Below are 18,527 nucleotides of genomic sequence, written 5' to 3'. Positions count from 1 at the left end.
AAATTGTTATTGATTCTGCAAATATTTGTAACTACTTGTTATGTGATAGATCCTGGGCTAGGTACTTCCTCCTTTCCATGACTTCTGGAAGGCTTCTTGTGTAAACATCCAAGCATTTTCTTTTCTTCGAGAGTTCTGCATGCTTAAAATGCTTCCCATAGAGAAGCAGTGGTTTGTTCTAAATGAATGCAGCAACAGATGAGGTTGCCTGCAAGGAGAATCACCTTCCACACTAAGGTGGGTCCCAGGTGTTTGATTGAGGCAGACACTACCATGATAACCAGTACATGACATGAGTTAGAGGACACTTTGTACAGGGGGGAAGAGTCATCCTGGCTAGATCTGCAAAATTGAGAATAAAAAGATGAAGTGAAGATAAAAAAGGAAGGGAGTGGAGGGAGGAGGTGACTGGCAATAGAAGCTAGTACAGTAATATCTTACTTCAAAAAAAGTATTGAGTTACCCAAAAGCTGATTCCAAAGTTTTGTAAATATCATCCCAACGCATTAGAAAGTGTGGCTAAATAAAAGAAGCTTGCTACTTAGGACCATTTTCGTCAAGCTAAAAGGTCCTTATTTCAATTCAGATTTTACATAGATGATGTGTAGATAAGAACTTAACATTTTCAAAGCCCTTAGACAAATATTTCTTTGGATTCTCACAAAAACACCATAAGAATTGTTTTCCATTCCAGGGATGAGGAAAGTGCAGCTTAGAGGTTGAGCCACTTGCCCATGGAAGCCTGGTGGGGAAATGGCTGAGGTTTAGACCAGGACCCTGGAGCCCTACTCACTGGCACTAAGCTAGCCCCATACAGAGACAAGGAGAGCACAAGTAACTTACTTTATCAGGCATTTTTTTTCTGATTTTCATAAAACTGTAGCAGTGAACATACCCTAGGTATCCCAATTTCTCCCATTCTTCCCCTCCAACTACCTTCCTGGGTCTGCTGCCCAGTCCATCTCCCCAGAGTTCAGTTTGGATTCTCTCTTCCCTCAGCATCTCTGCTATAGCCACAGTCTACAGATAAAGTGCAGGCGCCACAGGCTGGCAGTCAGGACTTCCGCATGAGCCCCCATCCACTGCTCAAACCCTCTTTCCCATTTCACCTCGCTGATGCTTATCCCTTGCACTCCAACCAAGCAGGTCTGTGTACCACCATCAGGGCCAGGCTAGGGTGAGGTGGGTCACAACATTGAAATGTTCACCAAAGAATTCAGTAATCAAGGTTAATATTTTAATGCAGTATTTCAAAATATCAAAATTAATGTTAAAAATGCGTGATGAAAAAATATCAAAAATTTAAATAAAGACGGGGTCAGTATTATTGGTTTTTCCTTCTGTTTCAGGCTCAAAAATGCCTTCCAGGGGCACAAACGCTCGCGGTGCACACCGGTGTTACTAGCCCTGCAGTGATTCCCCACTCAGGTGCTTTTACTAGTGATATTTCCCAGAAGTTCTTACAACCGCTTTCTACATTAGTAACCTCTCTCTTCTTGAACGAGGCTCCAGCATTTAAGTGTAGCGCTGTTCTGTCAGGAAAACCCATTTCCCCTAGTAACTAGTACTTTGAAGACGTTCTGAGTCATCTTGGATCCTTTCCAGCACGTTCCCAAACCACAGTGAGCACTCAGCACCGCTTCGCTAAAAGAATGCACACAATTCTCAAATCACCGTTTGGGGTGAGTTCAGCAGGGAGGGGACCCAAATATGTTTTGTTTAGTCCAGAGTGTTTTGAGAAAAATGAATTTGTTATCAAGATTTTAAAAATTAGGCTATCGTACATGAATATACTCCGTCATTTCTGGAAAAATCAGAAAATCTAGCAAAACTAGGTCTAATTCTTGCCTGATAGCAATGGACACTGAGAGCAGAACAGTGGAGAGCTCTTGGAGCTCTCTCTAGTTCGCCTCCGCCCAGTTATAGTGCCTGTCAGGCCCCATTAGCTCTTGGAGTTTGCTACCCTAAGAATAAAAAAATAAAAAATAAATAAAAGAAAAGAATAAAGGAACCAGCGCACAGGGTAAAAAATTCCTCGGGCTGGGTCTATTCGTTTTTTCCTGGAGGGAAAGAAAATGTTTCCTAGTTGTCCTTTCGAATATAATCTAACAGAGAAGCTCACAGAAGCAGCCCATCTTTATAGCCCACAAACTTCTCACAAGCCGTGAAAGTCGCACTTGCTCTCCCACCCAGACGGGTTTCTCCCGGGACCTTGGATCAGGGCCTCCGTCTCTACATAGGCCCTTCCCTTCCTCCAGACCTCAGCGCTCCGGAGCCTGGGGCTGGGTCCAGGCCCCCTGACGCTGCTCTTTGCCCCGGGCTAGGGCGCTCGGGCTCGCCCACGCGGCACTGAGCATGCTCGGAGGCGGTCGCGGGGGCAGGTTTGCTTCGCAGACGCTCGCACTCGGCGGCGGGAGGGCGGGCGCGCGGCTGCAGCTGGAGCTCCGGGGCCCGGAGTTGGAGTTGCCGGGAGTTTCCCCCAACCCCTCCCTTTTCGCGCGCGGCAGCAGGAGCGGGCGCTGGAGCCGCCAGCGGTGGCGAGCCAGCACCCGGGCCCGCTGAGCCTTGTCCGGAGCCCGGAGCCCCGCGCGGGGGAGCCCCCGGGGAGGAGCCTCGCGTGCTGGGACGCGTGCCGCGCACTGGCACGGCTGAGGCACGAGTCAGGCTGCACGGTAAGACTGGGGCCAGGGGAGCCGGGCGGGCAGGGCGGAGGCCAAGCCGACGGGTTGCGGTTGCAGTCGCCGCGGCTGTTTGGGCGCCTGGCGCTCTGTCCGAGGCGGGTGGCCGGGGTAGGCGTCCCGCTGTGAGGCCGGAGGAGTAGGCTGGCGCCCGGAGAGATGCTTCCAAGTTGGCGGGTGGCGGGAGAGGGGGCCGCGCGCCCGGGCGCAGCTGCTTCGTGCGCGCGGAGAGACTCGCGTTCCTGGTTCTCTCCAACCCTGGAACCCGTTGTGCGGGCAGTATTGGGCAAGCCATGGAACGGAGCGATTTTCTCCGAGAAAGTTGAGAATGGAGCCCTTCTTTCCACGCTGGCCCCAAGACGGGATGGGCCCCGAGAATGCCGCCTCGAGGTCCCCAGTGTGGGGAACTCGGGGTCGCTGCGCCCCTAGTTTCATCGCAGAAATCCGCGAATCACTCCGATCTTCGCGAACTCTGGTATCTTCTAGGCAAATCATTACTGCCAAAACTGAGGCGAGCTTTTCTGGCGGGCTCGGCTCCCTGCCCCCAGGGCGCTGGCACTGGGCGATGCCCCCTTTCCGATCTCAGACGATCTTGGGGGTCAAGGGCGCCAGGCTCCGAATTCGCGCTCGGGGTGCACGCCGGCATCGAGCCTCACCAACACCAGCGGGCAACGTGGCTGGAGTAGGTGGGTGGCTCGATTTTCCCTCCAGCCTTTCCTCGGGTTTACAACACCCCGCCACCTCACCACCCTACCCAGTTCATCTTCGCAGAGGACAGGACCTGCAGGTGGAGAATGTGGAAAAACATATTTCTCCTTAGGAGAAAGTCCCCGGGGTGTATCTGCCTTTGGTTCTGGTCCCAGAATTTCATAACGAACCCTCTCCCATTCCTATTACACTTCCCTAGGGACTGGGTGGAAGAGAATAGGGTCGGCGGGTCCACAGGAACTTCCACCTCATTCCACCCTCTCCTAAGATTGCCTTCCAGGCGACTCCAGGACCCTGGAACTGGCATCGTGCGGATTGCAAGGGTGTGGAGGATGCCGACGATCTTTTCCTGGCTCCACTTTTTTCACATCTTGTTTTGAGTTTTGGGGTTTTGCCTGCACACTAGTCAGAGCTGCGCTGTCATAACCCTGGGGGTGGAGGAGCTTCAGCCGAGGCAATGAGCCGCTGTTCGCCTCGGAGGCTGCTAGTGGGAATCGGTCCAGAAATGATTATGCAGGCTAGAAATATGCCTCTCTTTTTTTCTTTTTTGGCTGAACACCTTGGCTGTTGGGTTTGTGTGTTAAGTTCTTAAAGGGACACCCTCACATTGCTCAAGTGTCAGGATTTAGGGGGTCACCATTTCAGCTGCCTGTTTTTCTCTCTGCTTTTTCCTTGGGGTAGTCTGCTTTGGGACAGATTTCTGGCTGTGGGAATCACATGGTGTGGATACGCTACACAGTTCTAGAGTCAGACAGACTTGAGGTCAAGTTTCAGCTTTACAGCTAATGACAGTGCCACTGGACAAATGATTAGCCACTCTGAACTTCAGTGTTCTCTTCTGTCAAATAGAGATAATCGTGGCCTTACCTCCCTCCATTGCAGGGTTGTTGTGAACTCAGATGAGATAATGGAAATGAAAAGTGCTAAGAAAACTTTAAAGCACCATTCAGGTCTTAGGTATTGTCTCTGTGCTCTTTAAGCAGGTTTTTTTTTTTTTTGAATGAGCTAATTCTTAATTATAATAAGACATCTAATATGTCTCTCTGATTCACTCCTCACCAAGTGATTTAGTTGCTTGGTCCTTTGGAAGCAGCTGTTTACCCTTTTTCTTTCTCTCTCCTCAAATCCATCTCTTTTGATTTTAAGAATTGGAGCTCCAGTCCTCATATTTATCTGAGCAAGGTAGCATTATGTAGATTAGGAGATGACTGGGGTGGCCTTACAACACTCATGGTCCTGGGCCCCAGAATTGGCATGGTCAGCAAGGCCTTAGTTTGAATCTCAGGGCTGATGAAGAAGTCAGCAGATCCTGGGATGGAGCTCTGAGTTGACCTCTAATAGTGACCTTGAACTAAGTAAGGACTCAACTCCTAAATCTCTGACATCAGTTTATGAAGATTAAAAGCCAGTATCAATTGAAGGCAAGGACAGGTGAGATTCTCACTCAGTTAAAAAGGGTTCACATAGGCTCCTGAGCCACCTTAGGTGCAGCATCTTCCCCAATCCTAGGGCAGTGGTTCTCACATTTGAGCATCAGAATCATCTGAAGGGCTTGTTAAACCACAGATTGTTGGGCTATGCTGCCAGAGTCTCTGATTCTCTAGGTCTAGGGTGGAGGCCCAAGAATCTGCATGTCTGACTAGTTCCAGATGATGTTAATGCTGCTACAGACCATGCCTATAGAATCCCTAATTTACGGGGAGGGAGAGAGTAGAAAGATGGAGTTTGTTCTGAAATGCCATTATTTTGCTAGGTCATATACAGAGACAGGGTTTCTTTGGGGTTGTGTTGGGAAGTCTCCTTAGGCATTTTATATTCCAATGCCTGTGCCACTTACCATTATCTGGATTTAATAATTCTGATTGCTCTTCAAATGGATGAATTTTACAAAAAGGTAGGATTCCCCCTTCTTTTCATACTGTAAAATATGTAGTTTCAGATTTTTAGATCACCCTTGGGTAGTGCCAGATTGATGACCTTTATAATTTCTAAAATCCAAAAACCACCCTATTTCCTTTTTTGGAGAAACCTCAGACATTTGTGGAAAGGAGGTTATGTACGGTTCTGACAGCTTGAACCTTAAGGTTGGAGGATAGAAGAGATCACCTAGGGAAAAAGTTTAAGAAGAATTTGCAGTGGTGTCTTCTCTGAATGGACAACTTACCCAGGCCTTGGAGGGTGCATGAAGTACACCCCACGACAAATGTCCCATGGTGGTTAGTCCTGGCAAAGGCCTCTCATTCTTTCTGGGGAATGGTGGTAGCACTGGCAGTGGCTGAGACCCTTTCTTGGTCTCTAAGAGGGTAGAAGGCCGGCTGGCTTTCAGGGGCAGCTGAGCAGTTTTATTGTGGCATCCTGTGTAACTTAGCTTATAATCAAGCACTTTGGGGACTTAGCCCAATCTTAAGCTCTTTTCCTTTTCCCCCAGGCCATAGTCCTATGCTGAGAGCTCACCATGACTTCCTATGACCTAGACTGTGGCCTTGAATTTCGACTGCTTTGCATCAGAGGGGCTGTGGGAGCCTGCTTGAGTCAGGAGAGTTCCTGCGATAACATCCTAAGGAAGAAATAAAGTTTACATAATGTAGCGCCCAAATGAACGAGGTGTGAGAGGAGGTCAGGCAGCACTTTAACTAGTTCTTGTGTTGCTATGCCAAATGGCATCCCAGCTCACTGTCATGCTTTATCTCAGCTGTCCATTTGTGCTTTGTTTGAGGTTTAAAATGATTAGCACTAGAGAAACCTATCAGTAAATCAGAAACCTATTCAAAAACTCAAGTGTACACTTAGTGTTTTAGTAGATAAAACTGCAAGGCCCAAACCTGTCTTCCTGACAGCAATCAGCACTTGGTGAAGGAACAGTCATTCTTAAGATTTGTTAGCTAATTTAAATGGTTTCTCCCCCTTAGTATAAGTAGGGAACATTTCTATTTTAAAATTCCTTCCCATAACCTGATGTTTATATTTTGGGTGTTACCCCTGCTTTTTACTGCTGGGATATTTTTCCAGTGTGAGGATAGCCTGTTATCACTGTTGCTCACTTTTCTCAGTACATGATTTCTTTCTCCCTTTAATAAGTCTGTTGAGAGATGGTCATTATAACACTTTATTTCTCTTTGGTCATTAGGACTGTTATTTCTGAGTCACAGAGAGTCAGGGCCCATTCCTAGAACATTGTTTTCAATTTTCCTAGAGGGTGCTTTTAAACTAAAACACTAGTTATACTGTACTAGCTCATTTCTAAAATACATTTTTTTTTTCTGATTTCAGAAGTCCAGATCGATTTTAAAAATTATGAACACATTTAGGTTGGGCACAGAGGCTCACACATGTAATCCCATTACTTTGGGAGGCTGAGGCTGGTGGATCACCTGAGGCCGGGAGTTTGAGACCAGCCTGACCAACATGGTAAAACCCCGTCTCTACTAAAAACACAAAAACAAATTAGCTGCTCATGATGACAGGCACCTATAATCCTAGCTACTCAAGAGACTGAGGCAGAAGAATTGCTTCAATCTGGGAGACAGAGGTTGCAGTGAGCCAAGATAGTGCCATTGCACTCCAGCCTGGGCAACAAAAGCAAATCTCCATCTCAAAAAAATATATACAAACACATTTAAAGTACAGTTTTTTTTTCTTCTTCTGTAACCTGTTATGTTAGTACAGTGTCCATCAATTGATGGCATCCTAAAACAAAGCAAATTTAGTTTCTTACTCTGGTAGAAAATATGGTTTCTACTTAGTGCTGTCCAGCTGATAGAATTGCTGAGCAATTAGCTCAGCAGTTCTTAGAGTACGTTGGTAAAATGCTGTTGGGGCAGGTGTTAATAGGTGTGCTCTTCTAAAGGGCAAATCCATTTGGGAAGCACTGCCTGTTGTTTTTTCCTCTTGTAGAGTTTCTTAACATGGGCATCATTATATCAAAGACTGTGAGAAGTGCTATAGTTAACAACATCAACAACAAAAACTTGGTTACGTTTATTCAAGTCAGTGTTTCCCAGAATACAGAATGTTTCTGAGGTTTTATATGTACCTTTCAGGACGCCGTTACTGAATAAGCACAAACCACAATTTTAATATGTGGTTTAATATTGTGGGCGGGATGGTTTCACCTAGTATATCCCAAAAATATAGGGGCATTCATTAAGTATGGCTATTAATTAATGAACTCTAAGTGATTACTTACTTTTTATTTCAGGGTAGAGGGGAACATTTTAGGCTGTGGTGGCCGAGAAATTCTCCATGATGGGGCTGGACTGTGAGAATATAAATGATGGGTAGCACTCTTCTAGAGATAAGGGACATTTTAGGTTGGTGGGATAATGAAGCAGGAGTGAGGACTTGCATTTGTGCCTGCATATAAATAATTTTCAGAGCATACAAGAAAATGGATTGTGCCTAGCACAATGTGAGATTTACTGACTCTGCAGTGGTGGTCAAAAAACCTATTAAGGCCAGGTTTGGTGGCTCATGCCTGTAGTCCTCACAGGTCGAGGCTACAGTGAGCCCTGATCATGCCACTGCACTCCAGCCTGGGCAACAGAGTAAGACCCTGTCTCAAAAACAAAACAACAAAAAGTTCGTTGATTCTGTAAATTCATTGAAGTAGCAGATGAGTTCTCGAGATGACTGGACAGCTAGTTGTAGATCAGCAGGAGTGGAGGCACAACACTCAGGATGAAAGCTGGCAGCGGTGCATGGAACTGAAGGGGAGCATGAAGTGTTCCGGTGCCATTAGTCATTAGGGGAATGCAAATCAAAACCACAGCAAGATGCCACTTCACACCCGCCAGGACGGCCAGGTGGAGAATGAGGAGAAATATGGGACCCTCCTACATTAGATTGCTGGTGGGAATGTAAAATGGTGCAGCCACTTGGGAAAACAGTTTGGCAATTCTTCAAAACGTTGAACATTGGTTATCTAATGACCAATTCCCCTCCAAGACAGATACACAAGAGAACTAAAAACATGTTCATGCAAACATGAATATTCATAGAAGCCTTATTCCTTTTTTTTTCTTTTTTTTTTTTTGAAACAGAGTCTCACTTTGTCTCCCAAGCTGGAGTGCAATGGCACAATTTCCCTTCACTGTAGCCTCAACCTCCCAGACTCAAGGGATCCTCCCACCTTGGCTTCCTGAGTACATGGGACTACAGGCATGTGCCACCATGTCCAGTTAATTTTTGTATTTTTTGTAGAGACAGAGTTTTATCATATTACCCAGGCTGATCTCAAACTCCTGGGCTCAAGCAACCCACCTGCCTTGACCTCTGAGATTATAGGCGTGAGCCACTGTGCCTGGCCAGCAGGCTTCTTCTTTTTTTTTTTTAATTATTATACTTTAAGTTCTGAAGTGCATGTGCAGAGCGTGCCCACTTGTTACATAGGTATACACGTGCCATGGTGGTTTGCTTCATCCATCGACCCATCATCTACATTAGGTATTTCTCCTAATGCTGTCCCTCCCCTAGGCCCACACCCCCTGACAGGTCCTACTGTGTGATGTTCTCCTTCCTGTGTTCATGTGTTCTCATTGTTCAGCTCCCACTTATGAGTGAGAACATATGGTATTTGGTTTTCTATGGTTGTGTTAGTTTGCTGAGAATAATGGTTTCCAGATTCATCCATGTCCTTGCAAAGGACATGAACTCATCTTTTTGTATAGCTGCGTGGAATTCCACATTTTTTTAATCCAGTCTATCATTGATGGGCATTTGGGTTGGTTCCACATCTTTGCTATTGTGAACAGTGCTACAGTACACATATGTGTGTATGGGTCTTATAGTAGAATGATTTATAATCCTTTGGGTATATACCCAGTAGTGGGATTGCTGGTTCTAGATTCTTGAGAAATTGCCACATTGTCTTCCACAATGGTTGAACTAATTTACACTCCCACCAACAGTGTAAAAGCATTTGTATTTCTCCACATTCTCTTCAGCATCTATTGTTTCCTGACTTTTTAATGATTGCCATTCTAACTGAGGTGAGATGGTAACTGAAACCAGACCCCTTCCTTACACCTTGTACAAAAATCAACTCAAGATGAATTAAAGACTTAAACGTAAGACCTAAAATCAAAAAAAAAACCCTAGAAGAAAACCTGGGCAGTACCATCCAGGACATAGGCATGAGCAAATACTTCATGACTAGAACATCAAAACTAATTGCAGCAAAAACCAAAATTGACAAATGAGACCTAATTAAACTAAAGAGCTTCTACACAGCAAAATAAACTATCATCAAAGTGAATGGGCACCCTATAGAATGAGAGAAAAAATTTGCAATCTTTCCATTTGACAAAGGGCTAATATCCAAACTCTACAAAGAACTTAAACAAATTTACAAGAAAAAAAACAAGCAACCCCATCAAAACATGGGTAAAGGATATGAACAGACACTTCTCAAAAGAAGACATTTATGCAGCCAACAAACATATGAAAAAAAACTCATCATCATTGGTCGTTAGCCTTGTTCTTAGCCCCAAAGTGGAAACAACCCAAATATCCATCAACTGATGAATGGACAAACAAAATGTGGTACATCCATGCAAGGAAAACTATTCAGACATAAAAAGGAACAAAGCGTGGATTCATGCTACAACATTGATGTACCTTGAAAACATGCTGTATGAAAGAAACCAGATACAGATGACCATATATTGTATGATTCCATTATGATACGTAATAGGAAAATCCATAGTAACAGAATTAGATTAGTAGTTGCCAGGGCTTGGAAAAGGGAGAAATGGGAATAGACTGCTGATGGGTCTGGGGTTTCTTTTTTGGGATGAAGAAAATGTTCAGGAAGTAGACAGGGTGATGACGGCACAATTTTGTGAATACGCTAAAATCTACTGACTGAATTTTATGGTGTATGAATTATTAAATTTTTTTAAATAGGAAGAAGTCGGTTGGAGCCAAAGAAGAGTTAAAAAAAAAAACAATTGTGAGAGAACTCCAGGAATAGGGTGTCAGTTTCAGGTTAAATGTTCTGCTATTAGGAAAAAAAATCTGGATTATTTATTTCTCCCTGTTTGTCTTTGGCTTTCTAGAATTCTCTTCTTAATCTCTCATTCAAAAGTTTACTACCTGAATTAAAAGGGTTTTCTTCCATGTTGCTCCTGAGTTAGCGGGATCGTTTTCATGGCAGTGTCTTGTGATATTCATATCTGAGTGTGTTTCCAGATTTCCCTCCAGAGACAAATTCCATATTCAGGCTTCCTTGTTGTGATCCACCAGAGGGCATGCTGACTCTGCAGTTTCAGTTTAGCTTCCCCCTTAAGATTTGACTGTGATAGACGTTTTAGTGTCGTCTAATTTGTTTGTAGAACTCTGTCAAGACTGCCTCCTCCCTCTTAAAAAATCTCTGTATTCAAAGAGGGTTCATGTGATGCTCAGCATTTTGTGATCATCAAAGTATTTGGGTCCAAGAGGCATGATACTAAATGAGGTTTAACACTACTAGAGCTGAGGCAGTTAGTACACCAATGCAAGGAAAACTATTCAAACATAAAAACGAACAAAGTGCTGATTCATATTACAACATTGATGTACCTTGAAAACATGCTGTGTTGTTTTCAACCGAAAGAAACCAGATACAGATGACCATGTATTGCATGATTCCATTATGATACATAATAGGAAAATCCATAGTGACAGAAGTAGATTAGTGGTTGCCAGGGCTTGGAAGAGGGAGAAATGGGGAGAGAATGTTGAGTAGAGACATTCTTCTCTCTTTAACAGTGTGATGTTGCAGTGCCTCTTGAGATTTTGTTAGAATGCTGATTCTGATTCAGGTCTGGGATGGAACCTGAGCCTCTGCAGTTCTAACAAGCTCTCACTGATGCAGATGCTGCTGTAGCATGAATCATACTTTGAGTAGAAGCTGTTCTAGTGTAGAGAAGATGGCTTCAGAATGGGACAGGGCTGAGTGTGAACTGTAGCTCCACCATTGACGTGTGTGGGACCTTGAGCAAGCTAATTAACATCTGCATCACAGTTTCTTATCTCTACGATCAGAGTAAGACTGAGCAGGTGGAAATGTGCCTAGCATCATGTGCCTGGAATGCTAAATGTTATCGGCCTTCTCCTGCCCACAAAGGTCAAGAGTTCTGTGGTGAGGAGTAAGGAACAAAATACATGACTGTGATTCTCCCACCTGGAGCCTGTGCCCCTTGCCCTCACCAGTCTCTGCTTCCTCTGTTTTTTTGTGGGGGGACTGACACTAATCCCTGCTGGCTTGCCTTCTTATGGGATTGTCATGAGGACATTATGAGCTGTAAGATGAAGCACCCCTGTAAAGTATATGCTATTATTCTACAGTGCTGGCTTGAGGAATTACATCCTCATAGGTTACCCAAGGTAAGTTGGTGGCTTGTTAAATGTGTTCTGTTTCTGTTTCCTTTATCATCATTTGAAGTGGAAGGAAATAGGAGATTGTGTTTACATTTCAATTAAGTTGATGGAGCCTCTTAACTTTCTTCTGGGAAACAATATATACAAACAGTTTTTAAGAATTAAACTAACATGGCCACAAGTGCAATAAATCAAACTAGTTTCCAGTCTTCATAGCCTGATGTTTATTGCTTTCCTAAGGGTAGTAATTGTACCCTTTGAGACCCTGTTCCACCTTCTTGTTTGACGCTTTCATGGATTGTCAGGTTTGGGTCTTTAACTTGATGACTTTGAAGAAAATGAGACTGTTTACTTTGTTACAATGCCAGGGCAAGGCATTTGAACTGATGTGGCACCTACATCAGGTAGTCAAAGATAAGATATTTGGGTCGAAGCCTGATATACTAGGCTTCACTGGGACTCACTGCCCTTCCGGAAGATAGAGCTGGAGGTGTCATTTGGAGGTGAGAATTATCTGATTCCTCTGGCAGGTGAATAAGTGTGCTGCAGTCTAGTCACCTTCCATAACCGCTAGCTGGTAACTAAGCTTGGTCAGGGTGTATATCAGTGAGCTGTTGTTTTGTTTGTAGACTACCTAGAAATATGTTGATTTGTACAGTCTAAGCTGAAACCAGCAGTAACTAGAGGTTGAGAAGTTAATATTATTCTTGAAAAATTTAATCTACCCTATCATTAAATAGCAATAAGGAAGAGTCCTGCTGCTGAGAAGTAGCTGGGAAAATAAAACTGGGTGTTCCTGAAGCAAGTCATTTTATGATTAAATCCTTATGCACTATAATAATATATATTTTTTTCTTTTTCTTTATTTATTTGAGATGGAGTTTCACTCTTGTTCCCCAGGCTGGAGTGGAATGGCGTGATCCCAGGCTCACTCCACCTCCTGGGTTCAAGCGATTCTCCTGCCTCAGCCTCCTGCATAGCTGGGATTACAGGTGCCCAACACTACTGCCCAGCTAATTTTTTGTATTTTTAGTAGAGATGAGGTTTCACCATGTTGGACAGGCAGGTCACAAACTCCTGACCTCTGGTGATCCACCCACCTTGACCTCCCAGAGTGCTGAGATTACAGACATCAGTCACTGCCTCTGGCTTTTATTTTTTTGAGATGAAGTCTTGCTCTGTCACCCAGGCTGGAGTGGTGCGATCTCGGCTCACTGCAACCTCTGCCTCCCAAGTTAGAGCAATTCTCCTGCCTCAGCCTCCTGAGTACCTAGGACTACAGGCACGTGTAATCACGCCTACCTAATTTTTGTGTTTTTAGTAGAAGTGGGATTTCACCACTTTGGCCAGGCTGGTCTTGAACTCCTGACCTCAGGTGATCCACCTGCATCGACCTCCTAAAGTGCTGGGATTACAGGCATGAGCCACCATACCCGGCCCCTTTTTTTCTTTTTAAACTGTCTACCTTGAATATTGGAAGTTGGTACTTACATAAGGAGCTCAAAGTTAATAAAGTAGACATTTCTCCCAGTATCCCTACTGAGAAATGAGACTTCATATCCGTTTTTGGACCACATACTTACTAGTCTATTGAATAGTTGATTTTAAAAAATGGAACAAGAATCTTGAACTCAGACATCTTCTTTAGGTACAGCCTTTGCTCTCAAACCCCACTAGACTGTGAACTCCTTCAAAGGCAAGGATCTACATTTTTGTATCCCATAGGATACACACTATGCATGTCTGCCATACAGTAGAGAATCAATAAACATGTTGATCTGGACAGCTGCTTTTCTTCTGTGATTCCTGTTCACTATCTAGCCTATTGCTTTTTGTTTCTTTGACAGAGAAACCAACTCCATGGCATACAGATAATACATTTTTATTTAACACTACCTATACATTATCATATGCTAACATAATATATGGTTCTAGGCACTTTACAAATGTTGATTCCTTTAATCCTACAACACACTCTCCCTGTTTTACACTTGAAAAGACTGAGGTAGCGAAAGGTGAAGTGACTTCTGTCTAAGGTCCTGCAGTACTATGTAGCAGCCTCAGTAGACTCTTCTTTTCTCCTTACTTTAGCTCTCAAATGTTACCCTCTTTTCCTGAGAGTTGCAGAGAAATGAGATCAGACATGCCTTTCCATCTTCAATTCTAACTACCTCCCTTGTCCTCTGTCTCCTTTCTGACCACCTCCAAGTTGCAGAAGAATGTGACTTGAGTTTGGAAAATAAAATTACAAGTGTAAGACATGGCTCATTCCTGTGGGCCCAGGCTGGGAGTTAGGCCATTCACACAGGGGCCGTTTAGGATGAACTGTATGACCTGCACAAGGCTGTGACCTCTAGCCCTAGACCTCTGAGTTTGTCAGGTCATGGACCATATGCCCCAGGTCAGTGCCTCTAAACATTTATGTTTGCAGATTCCAATTCACTGGGTCTGGGGTGGGTCTGGGATTCTGCATTTCTGATAGCACTCCAGGAAATGAAGAGGGCTAATCCTTGGACCCAGGCTGTAGAGGAGCCGAGTTGGCATGGGTTCAACCTTACTATTGCAGGCAGCTTCTTGCTTGAATAAGGCCTAATTTCTAACCTGGGACACAGAGAGAGACATAAGATATACAGAGAGATATGCACCAAGAAACTATACTTTATACAAAGACAGTCAGAAAGCAGCTGAAGACAGAATGAGAGAGAAACTGAGTAAAGGAACCTTGATGTCTTCAAAATGAAGAGTATGCCTCATTTCCACATGTGAGCTGAAAACTCACTACTTTTGATATTAAGGCTTACTATAGAGCAACCCTGGCCACAGAGCTACAAGAAGTATAATAACTTCCACTGTGTTGAAATTAAAATTCATAAAGAATCTATGCTACTGACCCTATAACTTGCACTTTTTTATTCTTTTATGTTGTATTTTGTATTTTATGTTGGACTTCTTTTTAACAATTTTGTATTTATTTTTAATTGAAAAAGAATTGTGTATATTGTTGTACAACATGTTTTGATATATGTATGTATGTATATGTATATGTTGATATATGTATATGTCTGTGTTGTGGAATGGCTAAATCGAGCCAGTTAACATATGCATTACTTTCTATACTTATCATTTATTGTGGTGAGGACATTTAAAATCTACTCTGTTAGCAATTTTTAAGTATAGAATGCACTATTATCAACTATACTCATGATGTACAACATGTATTCATTTCTCCTGTCTAACTGAAATTTTGTAACTTTTGACCAACATCTCCTTGATCCCTCCTTCTCCTCCTCTGGTAATTACCATTCTCTCTCTCTTTTTTTTTTTTTAACTTTTGTTTTAGGTTCGAGGGTACACATGCAGGTTTGTTGTATACGTAAACACAAGTCATAGGACTATGTTGTACAGATTATTTTGTCATCCAGGTTCTAAGCCTAGTATCCAGTAGTTATCTTTTCTGCTCTTCTCCCGTCTCCTGCCTTCTTCCCTCAAGTCAGCCCAATGTCTATTGTTTCCTTCTTTGTACCAACCATTTTTGTCTGCTTCTAAGGGTTTACATGTCTGACTTCTCTCCCTTGATTTTGTGGGATTCATCCATATTGTGTATGCAGCAGTAGTTTATTTATTTTCATTATTGGATAGTATTCCTTTGTGTGAATATGCCATGATTGCTGATGGCAGATGTTTGAATTGTTTCCAGTTTTTGAGTATTATGAATAATGCTGCTGTGAACATTGATGTGCATGTCTTTTGATGAACATGGGTTTGCATTTCTGAATATGGGGGTGTATCTACTACTGCTGATTTCTAAGATGTGAATATGTTCAACTTTAGTAAGTACAGCGAGTTCTCCAGTGTGGCTATTCACACTCCTATAAGGTATGAATCAAATTTCCATTGTTTCACATTCTTGCCAACACTTAGTAATTTTCATTTTAGCCATTCTGATGTTTGTTTGGGGGTCTGTCATTATGATTTTAGCTTGTCTTTCCCTTATCACCATTTGAAATTTAGTATCTTTCTGTGCCTCTTGCTTATTTTTCAGTTGTGTGTGTATGTGTGTGTTGGTATTTTTAAAAATGAAATGAAAGTTCTACAGAACATTTGTAAAAAGTCTTGAAATGTATAGTCATGGGGGTGACCTGTCACTGATACCTGATTTTATCCTCAAATATTTGTGAAGAAGAAGAACTTGAAGTGGTATGTAGAGGTATAAAACCCTTTTGCAAGGAAACTTGCGGAAGATTTGGAGCCAGAATAGGTGGCCCAGGGCAATTGTAAAGTTAGAGACCACTTGAAAGCTTAAAACCGTTTAACCTGCAGATGAGTTTTCCTTTTGTAGAAGTTGCTCTGGAAGATAGTAAACCACCCTGAAAAGTATTGCTGAAAACATTTTTTTTTTAATCGTTCTACTTTTGAATACTTTAGAAGCTTTTAAAATAAACAAACCTTGAGCATGTACATGATTTTGGGAATTAGCAACACTTCTCAGAGCCCAGTCTGGTGAATAAGGAAGATGCCATGGGAAACAAACAAAAACCCCAAAGCATTACTTACAAGACTTGCCTGTAAAGGAATGCAACTTCCTTTCTTGAGTGAACACTGAAGACATTAGCAGGGAGGAGGAAGGTGCTACTTGAATGATATCTTTTAATCTGTTTTGAGTATTCTCATTTATACAGATCAAAAGTCAGGTTTAGGGAGGAAGAGAACATGATTTAAAAGTCAAACCTTGCTATCTTGCCTTTTCCTTTCCCTACCCTGCCTCTCCACTGACAAGTGTTGAAGGAATTTCAAAACTCTGTTGCAGCCAGAAAAACATGTGCTGATAGTGAAGTTCTGGTTTTCACTCCTATCCTATTTCAGAGTCCCAGGTACTCTCCAGGCCTCTGTCAAATGGGATTCTTTGGAGACAGGAGTCCTAGGTGGTCTGTGTCAGGCTTTAGGACACTCCTGCTTCCCAAACCTAGTTCCTGCGATCCTGCTGTTCATGGGAGCTCTTCAGGGCCTTTCAGAGTCCTGCCACCTTCTTCCAGGACTGGCTCACATGTAGGCCTTGCTGTATCTGCTTTTACTTCCTAACTGACAAATAGCTACCCAGGAAATACTTTCAAGACATGCTGATGAATAATGTCACTCTTGGAAATTATATTTGGTATAAACAGTCTTTTTCTGGGTGGATACTTACATAAAATCTGACCAGCAGAGGAAGCGTATAGCTGATTTCTTTAATGTTCATTTATTCCTGAACTTTAAAGAAAATCTCCCATTAGTTTTCCCCAAGCCCCAGTGGGTTAATGTCTTCGTTGTGCAGTAAAGACTTATGGAAATTTTTCCTGAAAAGAATGCCCTGGACAGATTGCCTTCAGATAGACAGTGGGGCATTTGGTTGCCCCTGGGATGGGAAGGGGCACAGAAGAAAGACACATGTGCTTGACCATCTCAGAGACCTGTTCTCACTTCACCCTTTCTGGATCATGGTGAAGGAACCACCACACTGACCCTCTTCCACTGACCCTGAATATGTTGTCTACAAGCTGAGGATGTAGAAAGCTGCACTCCACAATCTATTTTTTGTTTTTGTATTTTTTTGTTTGTTTGCTTGTTTGTTTTGAGATGGGGTTTTGCTCTGTTGCCTAGGTTGGAGTGCAGTGGCACAGTATTGGCTCACTACAGCCTCCACCTCGAGGGTTCAAGTGTTCTCCTGCCTCAGCCTCCTGAGTAGCTGGGATTACAGGCACATAACACCATGCCTGGCTAGTTTTTGTATTTTTAGTAGAGACAGGGTTTCACCATGTTGTCCAGGCTGGTCTCAAACTCCTGGCCTCAGCCTCCCAAAGTGCTGGGATTATAGGCCTGAGCCACCATGTCCAGCCCACAACCTGTTTTTCTGACTCAAAGTAGTAGCAAAGAAACCTCTGTGTTTCTCCTGAGACTACACAGTAGAATGCTTTCTTCATTTGGTAGTTTCTTTATTTTTAGCACCTATAATCCTGTCTAGTCTTGGTTTTTACCACAGAGTACTTGGTTGCAGGTAAGCAGATAAATTCCCTGTTCGGATTAGAATTATGTTTTGTTCATTTTCACATAGTTTTCCTTGGATAAAATGAGGTGCCTGAGAAAAAGAAATCCTGAGGACATTTTAATGAAAACTTCCTCTGGTAAGATATCCTTTTTAATGCCACATTTAATTCCTGAAAGAATTCCAGGTGTTACTAAGAAGCAGTTGACTCCAGTGGCTGTGAATACCTGGCCACCTAAACTCATTTTCTAATCAGATTATATTGTCCTGTGCATGTGTGCAGGTTGTACATGTCAGATCTGGGCTTGGCTGGTGGATGTTAAACTCTTCCTGCCAAAAGAAAGCAATGTATAAACGGTGCTTTACTTTGAATTTCATGGTGCGCTGAGTCAACACAAAATATACATTGTGACAGGAGGAGTAAAGGACCGCCCACATCCTTATTTTTTGAGTGGGTGTAACTAATGATTAGTTCCTGGATGTGTAACTAGGATGTAGGTCAGGTCCCATTGTAGTCTGCAGCAGAAGTACAGTAAACACTGCCTCCCTATACGGCTGTGTTACCTCATAGGTACAATTGTCTGAAATTCTTTTCATGAGAAGTTTTTGTTTTTTGTCTTTGTTGAGATGGAATCTCACTCTTGTTGCCCAGGCTGGAGTGCAATGGTGCAATCTTGGCTCACTGCAACCTCTGCCTCTCAGGTTCAAGTGATTTTCCTGCTTCAGCTTCCTAAGTAGCTGGAATTACAGGTACTTGCCCCCAT

General features: G+C 43.1%; 1 protein-coding gene across 1 annotated transcript in view; it reads left to right on the top strand.

The window, feature by feature from the left end:
* The first annotated feature begins 2,400 nt into the window (after nucleotides 1-2,400).
* Nucleotides 2,401-18,527, top strand: part of STXBP6 (syntaxin binding protein 6) — a 275,229-nt gene continuing 259,102 nt past the window's right edge. Inside the window, exon 1 of the mRNA XM_009005857.4 lies at nucleotides 2,401-2,672. The gene's annotated coding sequence lies outside the window, so the exon portion shown is untranslated. The remainder of the gene's footprint in view (nucleotides 2,673-18,527) is intronic.

Source organism: Callithrix jacchus, chromosome 8 (genome assembly GCF_049354715.1).
Source record: "Callithrix jacchus isolate 240 chromosome 8, calJac240_pri, whole genome shotgun sequence".
Taxonomy (NCBI): domain Eukaryota; kingdom Metazoa; phylum Chordata; class Mammalia; order Primates; family Cebidae; genus Callithrix; species Callithrix jacchus.
This window is presented reverse-complemented; position numbering and strand designations above follow the sequence as displayed.